Here is a 15,805-nt window from a genome sequence, read left to right on the forward strand (position 1 = left end):
AGTAATATTGCCATGTTGGTCCCCCACACCCAGACCCACAGGTGACAGGGTGAGAACTGATGGAAACTTTCTATGTGAGTGGCGGGTTTCACCCCAAAGATGAGAGAGAACAGTGGATTTTCTCCATTTATATCTGGGAGACAGCCATCCTGCTCCCCTCCGAAAGGAGAGATAAAAAGCTTTGCTCCTCTAAGAGGGGCTGGAAAGGATCCCGGTTCTTACACCAACCTTTTGTAATGTTAACATGTCCTTCCAAGAGCCAGGTAAATCCTGTGTCTCCAGCTTTTACAGCCTAGAGATGTCTCCAAAGTCTGGGCTTTATCCGTTTTGAAGTGTTAATACTTAGGGAAATAGAGCTCAGTCTTCCTGGAATCTTGGATGCTTCACCTGGGGACCTGGTCTCGGCTGTAACCATTTGGAGCTCTTGGAAAGATAAGAAAAGTTTTATTATCCCTTTGGATCAGAGCAGTGAGCTAGACAAATGACTGGAGATATCCTCATGGTATGTGAAAAATGAAATGCAGGGGAAGTGAAAGCAAACATTCTCCATCTTTATATTGTGTACATCCCCGTGTCCCAGGTGGCTGGGTCTTTTTACAGGAGCACTGAGAAATTCAGGGAAGTTTTATTTTCCACACCAGGATTCTACCTTCTGTCTTCTTCTGATCTCACTCTACATGCTCTCCCTGGACCATCCCACCTCCTCTTGTTGTTTTAACTGCTACCTCTATGCTAGGACCTTCAAATATCCCACCACCGTCCAGACATCTATATGTGAGTGTTCTAACCCCACATGTTCAAAATGGAACTCATCACCCTGCCCCCAAACTCTTGTATCCTCTACGTCAGTTGGCAGCAGCACCATCTGTGTCATACTTGCGGCTGCCCTCATTATTGGAATAACCTTTCCATACACGGAAGATTTTCCACGTTATGAGCTCCGCCCCCCCTCGTGTAAGAGTCAGAACTATCTGCCGGCCTCCTTCGTAGCTAGAACACGGTCCCAGGACTTAGGCTCCTCCACTCAGACACACCTGCATGAGACTGATTCGGAACTGAGCACCATGAGGAAACCAGCTCTACGCAGAGCTTCCATTTTTTGCTATCAGGGAATTCCCAGTGTTTTCAAGGTTGACTTCTTGCAGCAGCAGCGGTAGCAGTTTCCTATTGGGCTCTGGCTGGGGGCACCTGTAGCATCCGGCCGCTCCTGCAATGGTTTGGGGCTTTGACAAATGTATATGACACATCCACCATTACAGTATCATACAGTATTGTTTCACTGCCCTAAACCCCCCTCTCCCTTCTTCCCCAGAACCTCTGGCGACCACTGATATTTGTATTGTCTCCAGAGATACACTTTATTTTTTAGAGCAGTTTTACATTTGTAGAAAAACTAAGATGATAGTACAGAGAGTTCTCATATACCCACATCCATCCCTATTATTAACATCCTACATTAGTGTGATACATTTGTTACAATTAATGGACCAATATTGATATGCCATCATTAACCAAAGTCCACATTTTATTCAGACCTCCTTAGGTTTTTTTTTGGTTTATTTACTTATTTATTTATTTATTTTTGGTTGCATTTTGTCTTCATTGCTGTGCGCGGGCTTTCTCTAGTTGCAGCTGCGAGCGGGGGCTACTCTTCATTGCGGCAGGCGGGCTTTTCATTGCGGTGGCTTCTCTTGTTGCGGAGCATGGGCTCTAGGCGCGCGGGCTTCAGTAGTTGTGGCACGTGGGCTCAGTAGTTGTGGCACATGGGCTTAGGTGCTCCGCGGCATGTGGGATCTTCCCAGACCAGGGCTCAAACCTGTGTCCCCTGCATTGGCAGGCGGATTCTTAGCCACTGCGCCACCAGGGAAGTCCCCAGACATCCTTAGTTTTTACCTAATATCCTTTTTCTGTTCCAGAATCCTATCCAGGATGCCACATCACATTTAGTCATCATGTCTTATCTTAGGCTCTTCTTGGTCCTGATAGTTTCTCAGACTTTTCTTGTTTTTGATAACCTTGATGGTTCTGAGAAGTGCTGGTCAACTATTTTGCAGAATGTCCCTCAATTGGTATTTTTCTGATGTTTTTCTCGTGGTTAGACTAGGATTATAGGTTTGGGGGAGAAGACTACAGAGGTAAAGTGCCATTTTCATTGCATCATAGCTGTGATACATAATATCAACACGATTTTCACTGTTGATGTTGAACTTGATCGCCTGACTGAGGTAGCATTTGTCAGATTTCTCCACTATAAAGTTACTCCTTTCCCCCTTTTGCACATTGTACTCTTTGAAAGGAAGTCACTGTGCATACCCAATCTTAAGAAATAGAGAATAATGCTCTACTTCCTTGAGGGCAGAGTACGTACATAAATTATTTGAAATTCTTCTGCATGGGAGATTTGCCTCTTCTCTTCTACTTATTTATCTATTTATTCAGTCAATCGTTTATTTATGTCAGTATGGACATATATTTATTTTATACTCTGCCCGCTCTCACTTTTATGTTCAATCATTTTTACTTTCTTTTTATGCAATTAACAGCAGTCTGGCATCAACCAACCAACCAACCAACCAATAATAGTTCACTTGACAATGCTAGCACACTGTTCCTCACACTGGGAACCTTTCCTGGCACCTGAAGAATGGTTTCCTTCCAATCAGAGGCAACGATGGCCCTCTGTAAGTATTTACTGAAGTCGATCTTCCCCCTTGAGGAACAGATAAATGAGTTTGGGGAGTGCCTCCCTACACTTGTCAATGAAATGAGGACTTCCCAGACTGGATGGAGAAAATACTTTGAAGGATGTATCAGTCAGAGTTCAACCAGAGAACCAGTAGAAGATATATATTAAGAGATTTATTGCAAGAAATAGGCTTACACAGTTGTGGGGGCTGGTTAGGCAAGTCCAAAACCTGTAGGGCAGTCCATCAAGAAGGGCAGGCCAGAACCCCTGAACAGGCTGGAGCTGCTGTTCACAGGAGGAATTTCTTCTTCATCAGGGAAGCCTCAGCTTAAGGCCTTTGAACTGACTGAATCAGGCCCACCCAGATTATCCAGGATAATCTCCCTTACTTAAAGCTAACTGCTTATGGACTTCAATCACATCTACAAAATACTTTCACAGAGATACAAAGATTAGTTTGATTCAATAACTGGGGACTGTAGCCTAGCCAACCTGACAAATCAAAAACCATCACAGGGACTTCCCTGGTGGCGCAGTGGTTAAGAATCCACCTGCCAATGCAGGGGACGCGGGTTCAAGCCCTGGTCCGGGAAGATCCCACATGCCAGAGAGCAACTAAGCCCGTGTGCCACAACTACTGAGCTTGCGTGCCACAACTACTGAAGCCTGTGTGCCTACAGCCCATGCTCTGCAACAAGAGAAGCCACAAAAATGAGAAGTCCACGCACCACAACAAAGAGTAGCCCCCACTCAACGCAACTAGAGAAAGTCTGTGCGCAGCAACAACAACAACAAAAAAAAACATCACAAAGGAGAAAGAGGAAGAGGGGAGAAGTGGAAGAGAAAAAGAAGAAGGGAAAGGAGAACAAGGAGGAGGGAGAGAAAGGGGGAGGGGAGAAAGAAGTGTAGGAAAAAGAGGAAAAGGAGAAGGAACATGCCAGGAGGTCAGCAGAGGGTTTCCATAACCAAGGTTATGATGATAAGTAGAAAAATGTGAAAAGAAAAGCAAGTAGAACCAGCCACATTACACCACATATATGAAGCATTCTCCATGAAGGCTTTGCACAGACCCACTAAACAAGATGTTTTATCACATACTCCACATAAGAAGAGGGAGGATTCTGTAAGTGGAAACAAAAGGAAGTGGAAACAGTTGCCCCTGGCAGCAGTAGCAGAGATTGTGGAAGTGGATGGCTTGCTGCCACAGTGTTCAAGATATCACTGGAAAAAGCCTCCTCACGGCCAATCAAAAGTGATAGTGCCATAGTCTGATCTAGAAATTCCACTTCAAGAGATGCATTCTATAGCTACTTATTCTATATATAGTCTATATATTTATTCTACATATATTCTATAAATATATGTTTGAAATGACACATGTAGAAAAATATTCACTGAAACGTTGTTTGCAAGAGCAAAAAGTTGGAAGTAGCCGAAAAGTCTGCCAGTGGGAAACTGGTTAAATAAACTATGGTATAGCTAGCAGTGTAATACTACACATTTGCAAAAACAATGAGCAGCTCTCTATGGACTGACTTAGAAAGATCTTCAGGATATAGTGTGAAGTGAAAAAGGCAAGGTGCAAAACTGTGGGCATATTACGCCACAATTTGTGGTTTTTAAAAAGGAATATATGGATATACGTGGATAAATGTATAGAATCTTTCTGGAAGAATAAACAAGAAACTGATAACTGTAGTTGTCTCTAGGGAGAGCAAGTGAATTGGGGATAGAGGAAGAAGGGAAACTTACTCTTTATCACGTACATTTTTGGAGATTTTAATTCTTGTACTATACATTATATATACAAAAATTAAATATTGTATGCCAAGTAATGTTGAAAGGGGATGAGGTGCTGTCTTCCCACTGTGGATCTGGAGTATGTCATAGAATCTATCAAACTTTCTGACCTCTATCTGCTCCGAGGAGGCAAGTCACTTGCAAAGCAATTCTCTGCAATGATGCTTGGGCAAAAGCTGAAGACCTTGGGAGCAAAAGGGGGCATTTCCATTTCTTCATCCAACTGAAAGAAGGGCTCTGGGAAGAGTGGGGAGGAGTTGACAGTGTCAGAGAAAGCAATTTGGGCTTTTGGACCAAGCCTTAAGATATTAGAATAACACGGTGTTTGCTACAGAGAGAGCACATTTCATGAGGGTTTGAGAGAGTATTTCCTTGGAGACATGCCAATCTGATCACATGAATTTTAAACAGAAAGCAAAGTAAGCGTTAGAAATATGTTCAAGTGAAACTAAAATCGGTTGTAATGGGGCACATTAAGAATGGTATTAAAAGAGAATGACAAAAAAAAAAGAGAATGACAGGACTTCTCTGGTGGCTCAGTGGTTAAGAATCTGTCTGCCAGTGCAGGGGACAGGGGTTCGAACTCTGGTCCAGGAAGATCCCACATGCCGCGGAGCAACTAAGCCTGTGCGCCACAACTACTGAGCCTGCACTCTAGAGCCCATACTCCGCAGCAAGAGAAGCCACCGCAACGAAGAGCAGCCCCCGCTCACCCCAACTAGAGGAAGCTCGCGCGGAGCAATGAAGACCCAACGCAGCCAAAGCAAAACAAAAAAAAAGAATGACAGCAGAGGAGGTGTCACCACCTTTCTAAGACTGGAAAAGAGGTGAAAACTGATATTAGAGCCCCAGATGCTCTGTTTCCTCCACATACACCTGCAACCTGTTTTTGCCACCACTTGCTTTTCTCAGAGCCCTTTGCACTGTGCCTTCTGGAGCTCCTGTTCCAGGAGAAAGTAACTGCCCTACGCACTGGCTTTCTTTGCTGAGCTTTTCCTTCCAGCCCTTGTCTTAACTGATTGTGGCTTTCTCCTGAGGCTCCTGCTTTCCCGCTCCTCTCCAGAAGGAGACTGCTTCTTCTCTCACAGTCTGACCACCACAAAGTTGAGGAGGAGTTGGGGGAATGAGGGAAGCTTTCTCCTTGCTCCCTGTTGCCAAGTCCACCACTCGTGGGTAAACCATTTTTGTTCCTTTGAGACTTGTGGCATCTGGTTTTGTAACTGTCTACACAACCTTAAAACTATGATCCCAGCCTCCTTTATTCAGTAAGAATGTTTGAATCTAGTTATCAGTTTTCTTTCCTACCCCATGTCATCAGCTAGACGACTCCAGAATTAATCTGGATGACCATCTGACTCCCTGGCTTCCCAATTTCTTGACTTTCTCAATTGCCTTCAAGAAAATATCCAAATTCCTTAGTATGGGGACTTCCCTGATGCTCCAGTGGTCAAGAATCCATGCTCCCAATGCAGGGGGCCCAGATTGGATCCCTCGTCGGGGAACTAAGATCCCACATACCGCAACTACTAAGCCCGTGCGTTCTAGTGCCGCAACTAGAGAAGCCCACATACTGCAACGAAAAGCCTTGTGTGCCGCAATGAAGACCCAGAACAGCCAAACAAAAATTCTTCAGTATGGCAGACAGCACCTTTCAAATATAGTCACCGGTCTACTTTATTTCCTGGCATGGCTTCTTGGGTACTTTATATTCCAGCTAGAAGAAATATTTTACGGTTCTCCAAAACCACTGTTAATTTATTCCTTCAGGCCCTTTGCCATCCTCCTCCTTCTTTCTGTAACGCCAGTTCCACCCCCACCTAGTTTGCCAGTTGAGCATCCATATGAATGACTCATTTAACAATCCAGCCTTCCAGTTCCTATTCTGCCTTTACTCCAGGAACTTTGATATCCATCCCATTTCAGCCTCCACTCACAGAGCCACATCCTGGACTTCTTCATTGCCCAGAAAAATAGGACTTCTGAAATCTCACACCCCAGTCTCACAAAAAGCCAGAGGGGACTTCCACTTGTGGCCAAGATGGAATAATTTACCCTCCTGGCCCAAAGAACAACAAATGGACAGACTCTATTAAACAATAGTTTTCAGACACTGGACATCAGGTAGCACATGATAATGATCACAGAAAGAGGAGAAACAAACAAGCTGAGTGCCCTAGCATACTGTCAGAAGAGAGTTTCTAGGCCACAGTGCAGAGGGGTGGAATCCAAGCAGAGCCTAGCAGCCTTTGTGAGCTGAGAAGACAGAGTTGGGAGTCCAGGAAGGCCAAGGTAGCTAAAACTCACAGGACAGAATACTAGAGAGAAGAGGGCTGCACAGAGAGAAAGCTCTGGAGATATGCAGAGGATGCGCCTTGAGTCTTCCATCTGAGTACTGGTTAGTGAATACATGTAAAGAAACTACCTAAAGCTGGAGAAAGAACCACCTGAAAGGACTGGAGGGGAAAAATATTCAAAGCTCGGGATTTCCCTGGTGGTCCAGTGGGTAGGACTCCACACTCCCAATGCAGGGGGCCCGGGTTCAATTCCTGGTCGGGGAACTAGATCCTGCGTGCATGCTACAACTAAGAGTCCACATGCTGCAACAGAGTAGTCCACATGCTGCAACTAAGAAGTCCGCATGCCACAACTAGGAGCCCGCATGCTGCAACTAAGACCTGGCACAGCCTAAATAAATAAATAAATATTTTAAAAATATATTAAAAAAAAAAAAGATTCAGGGCTTCCCTGGTGGTGCAGTGGTTGAGAGTCCACCTGCTGATGCAGGGGACACGGGTTCGTGCCCCGGTCCGGGAAGATCCCACATGCCGCGGAGCGGCTGGGCCCGTGAGCCATGGCCGCTGAGCCTGCACATCCGGAGCCTGTGCTCCGCAACAGGAGAGGCCACAACAGTGAGAGGCCCGTGTACCGCAAAAAGGAAAAAAAAAAAAAAAAGATTCAAAGCTCACACAGGGACCAGATAGTTTGCGTTCCCACAGCCTGAGTGGGATATCTTCATAATTCATAAGACAGTGGGTAAAATACTGAGGAGGGTTTTGCCTCAGTAGTAGAGTGAAATTAGCCTGAGACTAAAAGGCTGCTTTGATTCTGGCTTCTAAAAGCTAGTCTCAAAAAGATCAAACTGTTTCCAAGTAACAACTTCCCAGAAAAAAGCTTTAAGCACATCTATAGTAGTACAAAAATATCGAGCATCCAATAAGGTAAAATTCACAATGTCTGGCATCCAATATTGTTAAGATGACAATACTACCCAAGGCAATCTACAGATCAATTTAATCTGTATATTTTGCAGAAATAGAAAAACCCATCTTAAAATTCATGTGGAATCTCAAGGGGCCCCCAAAGAGCCAAAACAATCTTGAAAAAGAAGAACAAAGCTGGAGGTCTCACACTTCCTGGTTTCAAAATTTACTACAAAGCTACAGCAGTCAAAACAGTGCGGTACTGGTATAAGGACAGACATGGACCAATGGAACAGAATAGAGAGCCCCAAAATAAACCCTCATATATATGGTCAGTTGATTTTTGACAAGGATGCCAAGACCATTCATTGGGAAAGGACAATCTCATTAATAAATGGTGTTGGCTCCCTCCCAGAGCTCGTTCTTCCCTGGGAGGGTGACTTCAGGGCTGGCCACCCCCCTCCCCCCCATTCCCTATCCTCAGCTGAAGTTTGATGAATTGAAATTGGGCCTCTATGCTAACTGGTTTCCTTTATTCTCAATAAATGTTGGGTTTGGTTTTTAAAAAAATGGTGCTGGGACAACTGGACATCCACATGCAAAAGAATGAAGTTAGACCATTACCTTACACCATATACAAAAATTAACTCAAAATGGATCAAAGATCTAAACTTTAAAACCATTAGAAGACAACAACAACAGCAACAACAAATTCAAAAATGGGTAAAGGACTTGAGTAGGCTTTTCTCCAAAGAAGATATATAAATGGCCAACAAGCACATGAGATGATACTCAATAGCACTACCCATGAGAGAAATGCAAATCTAAATGACAATGAGATACCACTTCACATCCATTAGGAAGGCTATTATCATAAAAGAAAAAAAAGGAAACTAACAAGTGTGGTCAAGAATGTGGAGAAATTAGAACCCTCGTGCATTGCTGGTGGGAATGCAAAATTGTGCAACTGCTGTGGAAAACAGTTTGGCAGTTCCTCAAAAAGTTAAACATAGAATTACCATATAATCCAGCAATTCCACACCTAAGTACACACCCAAATGAATTGAAAACAGGGACTCAAATAGATACTTGTACACAAAATCATATCAGCATTATTCACGATAGCCAAAAGGTGGAAACAAATCAAGTGTCCATCAACAGATGAATGGGTAAATAATATGTGATATATACATACAATGGAATACTTTTCAGTCATAAAAAAGAATGAAAGGCTTCCCTGGTGGCGCAGTGGTTAAGAACCTGCCTGCCAACGCAGGGGACAAGGGTTCAAGCCCTGGTCCGGGAAGATACCACATGCCGTGGAGCAACTAAGCCTGTGCACCACAACTACTGAGCCCGTGCTCTAGAACCCACGAGCCACAACTACTGAAGCCCACGTGCCACAACTACTGAAGCCCGTGCGCCTAGAGCCCGTGCTCTGCAACAAGAGAAGCCACCGCAATGAGAAGCCCGCACACTGCAACCAAGAGGCGTCACTGCTCGCCGCAACTAGAGAAAGCCCGCGCACAGCAACGAAGACCCAATGCAGCCAAAATAAAAATAAATAAATTTATTTAAAAAAAAAGAATGAAGTTCTCATACATGCTCCAACATGGATAAACCTTGAAGACATTATGCCAAGTGAAAGAAGCCAATCACAAATGGACAAATACTGTATGATTCCAGTCATATGAGATACTCAGAGTACTCAAATTCATAGAGACAGAAAGTAGAATAGAGGTTACCAGGGAAGGGGGAAGGAGGGAATAGGGGGTTATTGCTGAATGGGTACAAAGTTTCTGTTCGGGGTGATAAAGGGTACTGGAAATAGTGGTGATGGATGCACAACATTGTGAATGTAGTTAATGCCAGTAAATTGTACACGTAAAAATGGTTAAAATGGCAAATTTTATGTATGCATGTTAACCACAATTAAAAAAACACACATGCCACAGCACATCATAATCACATTGTTTACAACCGGTGATAAAGAGAGAAATCTTAAAAGCAGCCAGAGAAAAAAGATATGTTATGTATAGAGGAATAAAGATAAAAATGGCAACAGGTTTCTCGTGAGAAACGATGTAAACCAGAAGTCAGCTGAGCAACATCTTTAAAGTACTTAAAGAAAAAAAACCCTGCTAACCTAAAATTCTATGCTCAGGGGCTATAAAAGGGTAGCATGAGCCATCCTGAGATGGAACTGCTCTGTGTTTTGACAGTGGTGGTGGTTGCACAAATCTACACATGTGATGAAACTGCACAGAACTAAAGACACACATACAAACACACAGGTTAGCATATGGAAAGCTGGTGCTATGATAAGGTCTATGAATTGTATCCATGTCAGTTTCCTGGTTGTGCAGTGCACTATGGTTATGCAAGATGTTTCCACTGGGAGGAACTGGGTGAAGGGTGTTGGGATCTCTGTATTACATTTTTTTTAACAACTGTGTAAATCTACAGTTAAATTAAGAAGTTAAAACAAAACCATACATTTATTAAAAAATAAAACAAAGAAAGGAAAAAAAATTTTAGAATAGAAAAAAACCCAAACCATCCATTTATCATCTCACTGTCTCCTATGGGTCAGAAAACTTGGCACTGCTTACCTAAGTTCTACAGGTCAGGGTCTCTCACAGGGCTTCAATCAAAGTGTCGGCCAGGACTGCATCCATCTCAAGATCTACTTTCACATTCACTCGGTGGTTGTTAGCAGGATTCAGTTCCTTGTGGGCTGTTGCACTGAGGGTCTCAGTTACTTGCCGTTTTGGCCCCTCCACAAGGCAGCTCACAACATGGCAGCTGGTTTCCTTAGAGCAAGCAAGCAAGAGAGAGCAAGAGAGTGCCAGCCAGATGGAAGTCATGGTCCTTCGTAACTTAGTCTTGGAAGCAACGACCCATTACCTTTGCCATCACCTTTGCTGTATTCTATTTGTTAAGTCACAAGGTCCAGCCCACACTCAGGAGGGGACTACACAAAGGCATGAATACCAGGAGGTGGGGATGACTGGAGGCCATCTATCTTCCACAGCAGCCAAAGAAAATACTTTAAAGGATGAATAATAAGGCCATTTGACCCACCAGATATAATTAAATGCATAGTAATTAAAAGTTTTATAGTGGCCTAGAAATAAACAGAAAGATTAAACAGAACGGAACAGAGTCCAGGAGACTCAAGCATTGCTAAGAGCAAAAAATTGGAAAACTAGATGTCTACCAGGGACTTCCCTGGCAGTCCAGTGGTTAAGACTCCACACTCTCAATGCAGGAGCCTGGGTTTGATCCCTGGTCAGGGAACTAGATCTCACATGCATGGCGCAACTAAGAGTTCACATGCCACAACTAAGACCCAGTGTAGCCAAATAAATAAATAAATAAATAAATATTTTTTTTAAAAGTGTCTATCAATAGGTTAAAAAATAATGATGCAGGGCTTCCCTGGTGGTGCAGTGGCTAAGAATCTGCCTGCAGGGGACACGGGTTCGAGCCCTGGTCTGGGAAGATCCCACATGCCACAGAGCAACCAAGCCTGTGTGCTACAACTACTGAGCCTGTGCTCTGGAGCCTGCGAGCCACAACTACTGAGCCCGTGTGCCTAGAGCCTGTGCTCTGCAACAAGAGAAGCCACTGCAATGAGAAGCCCGTGCACCGCAACGAAGAGTAGCCCCCAATCACCACAATTAGAGAAAGCCCATGGGTAGCAACGAAGACCCAACGCAGCCAAAGATAAATAAATAAATAAATAAATTTATAAAAAAAATAATGAGGCAAACTGGAAAAATCTGAAAAAGATTACTGGGTTGCATCAATGTCAATATTCTGGTTGTGATGTACTATACTATAGGCTTGCAAAATGTTACCATTGGGAGATACTGGGCAAAATGTGCAAGAGATCACTGTTATTTGTTACATTTACCTCAATGAAAATGTCAATTAAAAAAGAATGAGGTGTGTGTGTGTAGAGAGACATTCACAATAATTAAGTGTAAAAAGAAATATAACTCCCATCTAACACACACACATGTACACACACACTTCTAGATCCTCACATCCCCCTTGAGATACTGTCTCCTTTCTCTGCTCCCCTTAATAGCAAAACTCCTCAAGTATCTACACTCACTGTCTCCACTTCTCACCGCCGATTTTCTCTTTATTATTTTTTTACATCTTTATTGGAGTATAATTGCTTTACAATGGTGTGTTGGTTTCTGCTTTATAACAAAGTAAATCAGTTATACATATACATATGTTCCCACATCTCTTCCCTCTTGCGTCTCCCTCCCTCCAGCCCTCCCTATCCCACCCCTCCAGGCGGTCACAAAGCACCGAGCTGATCTCCCTGTGCTATGCAGCTGCTTCCCACTAGTTATCTACCTTATGTTTGGTAGTGTATATATGTCCATGCCTCTTTCTCACTTTGTCACAGCTTACCCTTCCCCCTCCCCATATCCTCAAGTCCATTCTCTAGTAGGTCTGTGTCTTTATTCCTGTCTTACCCCAAGGTTCTTCATGACATTTTTTTTCTTAAATTCCATATATATGTGTTAGCATACAGTATTTGTCTTTCTCTTTCTGACTTATTTCACTCTGTATGACAGACTCTAGGTCTATCCACCTCATTACAAATAGCTCAATTTCATTTCTTTTTATGGCTGAGTAATATTCCATTGTATATGTGCCACATCTTCTTTATCCATTCATCCGATGATGGACACTTAGTTTGCTTCCATCTCCTGGCTATTGTAAATAGAGCTGCAATGAACATTTTGGTACATGACTCTTTTTGAATTATGGTTTTCTCAGGATATATGCCCAGTAGTGGGATTCGATTTTCTCTTAAACCAACTTTAACTAGGCTTTCACTACCACCACTCCACAGAAACTGTTCTTGTCAATAACACAATTACCTTCATTTTGTCAAATCCATTCTGCCTCAGTTCTCAGGCAACATCCTGCTGGAACTCTCAGCAGCATTTTATATAGCTGATCATGACTTACTATTTTTCTTACTGAAGTATAGTTGATTTACGACGTTGTGTTAGTTTCTGGCATACAGCAATGTGATTCAGATATATATATGTGTGTGTGTGTGTGTGTGTGTGTGTGTGTGTGTGTGTTCTTTTTCTTATTCTTTTCCATTATGGTTTATTACAAGATATTGAATATAGTTCCCTCTACTATATAGTAGGTCCTTGGTGTTTATCTATTTTATATATAGTAGTTTGTATCTGCTAATCCCAAACTCCTAATTTATCCCTCCCCTCCTTTCCCCTTTGGTAACCATAATGTTATTTTCTATGTCTGTGAGTCTATTTCTGTTTTGTAAATAAGTTCATTTGCATCATTTTTTTTAGCTTCCACATATAAGAGATATCATATGTTATTTGTCTTTCTCTGTCTGACCTACTTTACTTAGTAGGATAATCTCTAGATGACTTCCTTATTTTAAATTCCTTTTACTTGGCTTCTAGGTACTGTACTCCCATCCCTTAATTTTCTTCTTACTTCACAGTCTGTTCCTTCTTGGCTTCCTTTAATGAGTCCTCTGCATCTCCCTGGCCTCTGTATTTGTTGGAGGACCTCAAGATTCGGTCCTTTAATCTCTTCTCTTCTTTGCACTCAATTCTTAGGCCATCTCTCCTAATCCCATGGCTTTAAACACCATCTACATAGTGATGATTCCCAAATTCATATCTCTAGCCCCAACCACTCCCCTCAACTCCAGACTCATATAGCCAATTGCTTATTCAACATCTCCACTTGGTTGTCTAAATGGCACCTCAACCTAATATGTCAAAAACGGAACTCTCTTTTTCCCTTCAAACCTTTTCTCTCAATGTTCTCCATTTCACCAAATAGCATCTCCAGCCTTCCAGTCTCTCAGGCTTGGGAGTCATCCCTGACTCCTCTCTTTATTTCATACCTCACATGCAATCCATCAGCAAATCCTGTTGGTTCTACCTTCAGAATACAACCCTACTTTTAACTACTTCTTACCATCTCCGTTACTACCAACCTCATCCAAGCCACCACCATCTCTCGCCTGGATTACTACAATTGCCTACTAACTAGTCTCCCTGCTTCCACCATTGCCCCCTAGTATTTACCACAAAGCCTAAGAGATCCCTTAAAACACAGAAATAAAAATCATGTCACTCCAAGCCTAAAACCTTCTAATGGTTCCCCATACCACAAGGAGTTACATAATCTGGCCCCTGGAAACCTCTCTGACCTCATCACCTTCCACTCTCTCCTTGTTTACACTGCAGCAGACATGATGGCCTCCTTGCTGTTCCTCTAACATGCCAAGCACCTCAACTGTCTCGGCATCCTTGTACTTGCTGTTCTCTCTGCCTGGAATGATCTTCCCCCAGATATCCACATGATTTATTTTCTCACTTCATTAAGTTCTCTGCTCAAATGTCACCCTCTCAGAAAGGCCTTCCCTGAACAGTCTAATAACCCACCCACCCCCAACTCCCTCTCTATACCCTTACCTTACTTGTTTTCTCATGTACTTACCACCACCGTCCATATACAGTCAACCCTCAATATCCTCGGGGAGGCGGGGGGATTGGCTCCAGGACACACACACACACACACCAAAATCCCTGGATGTTCAAGTCCCTTATTTGCGTATAACCTATGCACATCCTCCCATATACTTTATTTATTTATTTATTTATTATTTCTTTATTTGGCTGTGTTGGGTCTTAGTTGTGGCATGCGGGGTCTTAGTTGCGGCATGTGGGATCTAGTTCCCTGACCAGGAATCGAACCCAGGCCCCCCTGCATTGGGAGTGCAGAGTCTTAGCCACTGGACCACCAGGGAAGTACCCCTCCCATATACTTTAAAGTTTATTTTGTTTTATTTTGTTCAGTGCTGTATTCCCAGCACTTAGATCACTGCCTGGGACAGAGTATTCACTCGCTCAATAAATATTTGTTGAATGAATAAATGTATTAATGATTTAGCTCTTAGATGAACAGTAACTACATAATTGAATAAATGTATCTCTGTACTCCAGGGCCCAGCATAGTACCCTGTACCTAGTTGGTATCAACAAATTTTTGTTGAATGAATGAAAGAAGCCTGTAAATGTGCTCATATCTTACAAGTATTTAAAAAATCTTCTGATGATCCCATTTCTCCCTCTAGTTATTACTATTATTCTCCTTCCCTTCACAGCCTAGATTTCTCACCTTCCAATCATTATTTCTTAGCCTAAAAATTTTTATGAAACGTATCACAAATACAAAACAATATATACATACTCTTATGACTTATTTAAATCATATATACAAATAATAAAATCATATGTATGTGATTTAAAGAATAATAAAATGAACACTCATGTAACCCACCAATCAGCTTCAGAAACAGAACATTACCAGAGCTTCTGAAGCCCTCTGTATGCCCTTCTGCATTGCATTCCTCTCCTTTCTCACAACATATAACTGCCCGCAGGGATTTTGCTTTTCTTTATTGCTTTCTCACCTGTTTTTGAACTTTACATACATAGAATCATACCGTATGAACTCTTCTGAACTTGACCTTTCTGTAGATTGTGTTTGCGGGATTTATCCATGTTGATATTGTAGATGTACGTATTCATTTTCACCAATGTGTAGTTTTCCATTTTATGATTATACTGCAATTCATTAAGCCAAATGTCCTGCTGAAGGACATTTGAACTGTTTCCAGCTTTTTGCTATTAAGATCAGTGCTGCTATGAACACGCTTGAACTCCTGTACATACTTTCTGGTACATTTCTGCAAGAATCTTTCTAGTGCTCATAGCTGGGGTAGAATTGCTGAGTCAGAGAGTATGATCATGGGTACTTTTCAGTTCTTACTTGACTTCTTTGTTGCATTTTAAATATTGATTATTGGGAATTCCCTGGCGGTCTAGTGGTTAGAACTCTGTGCTTTCACTGCCAAGGGCCTGGGTTCAATCCTTGGTCGGGGAACTAAGATCCCACAAGCCTCATAGCCAAAAAAACCCAAAAAACCATCTTCTGATGGGAAAGAGAAAGAAAGAAAGGAAGGAAGGAAGGAAGGAAGGGAGGGAGGGAGGGAGGGAGGGAGGGAGGGAGGAAGGAGAAAAGAAAGAAG

This window comes from Delphinus delphis, chromosome X, assembly GCF_949987515.2.
Source record: "Delphinus delphis chromosome X, mDelDel1.2, whole genome shotgun sequence".
Taxonomy (NCBI): domain Eukaryota; kingdom Metazoa; phylum Chordata; class Mammalia; order Artiodactyla; family Delphinidae; genus Delphinus; species Delphinus delphis.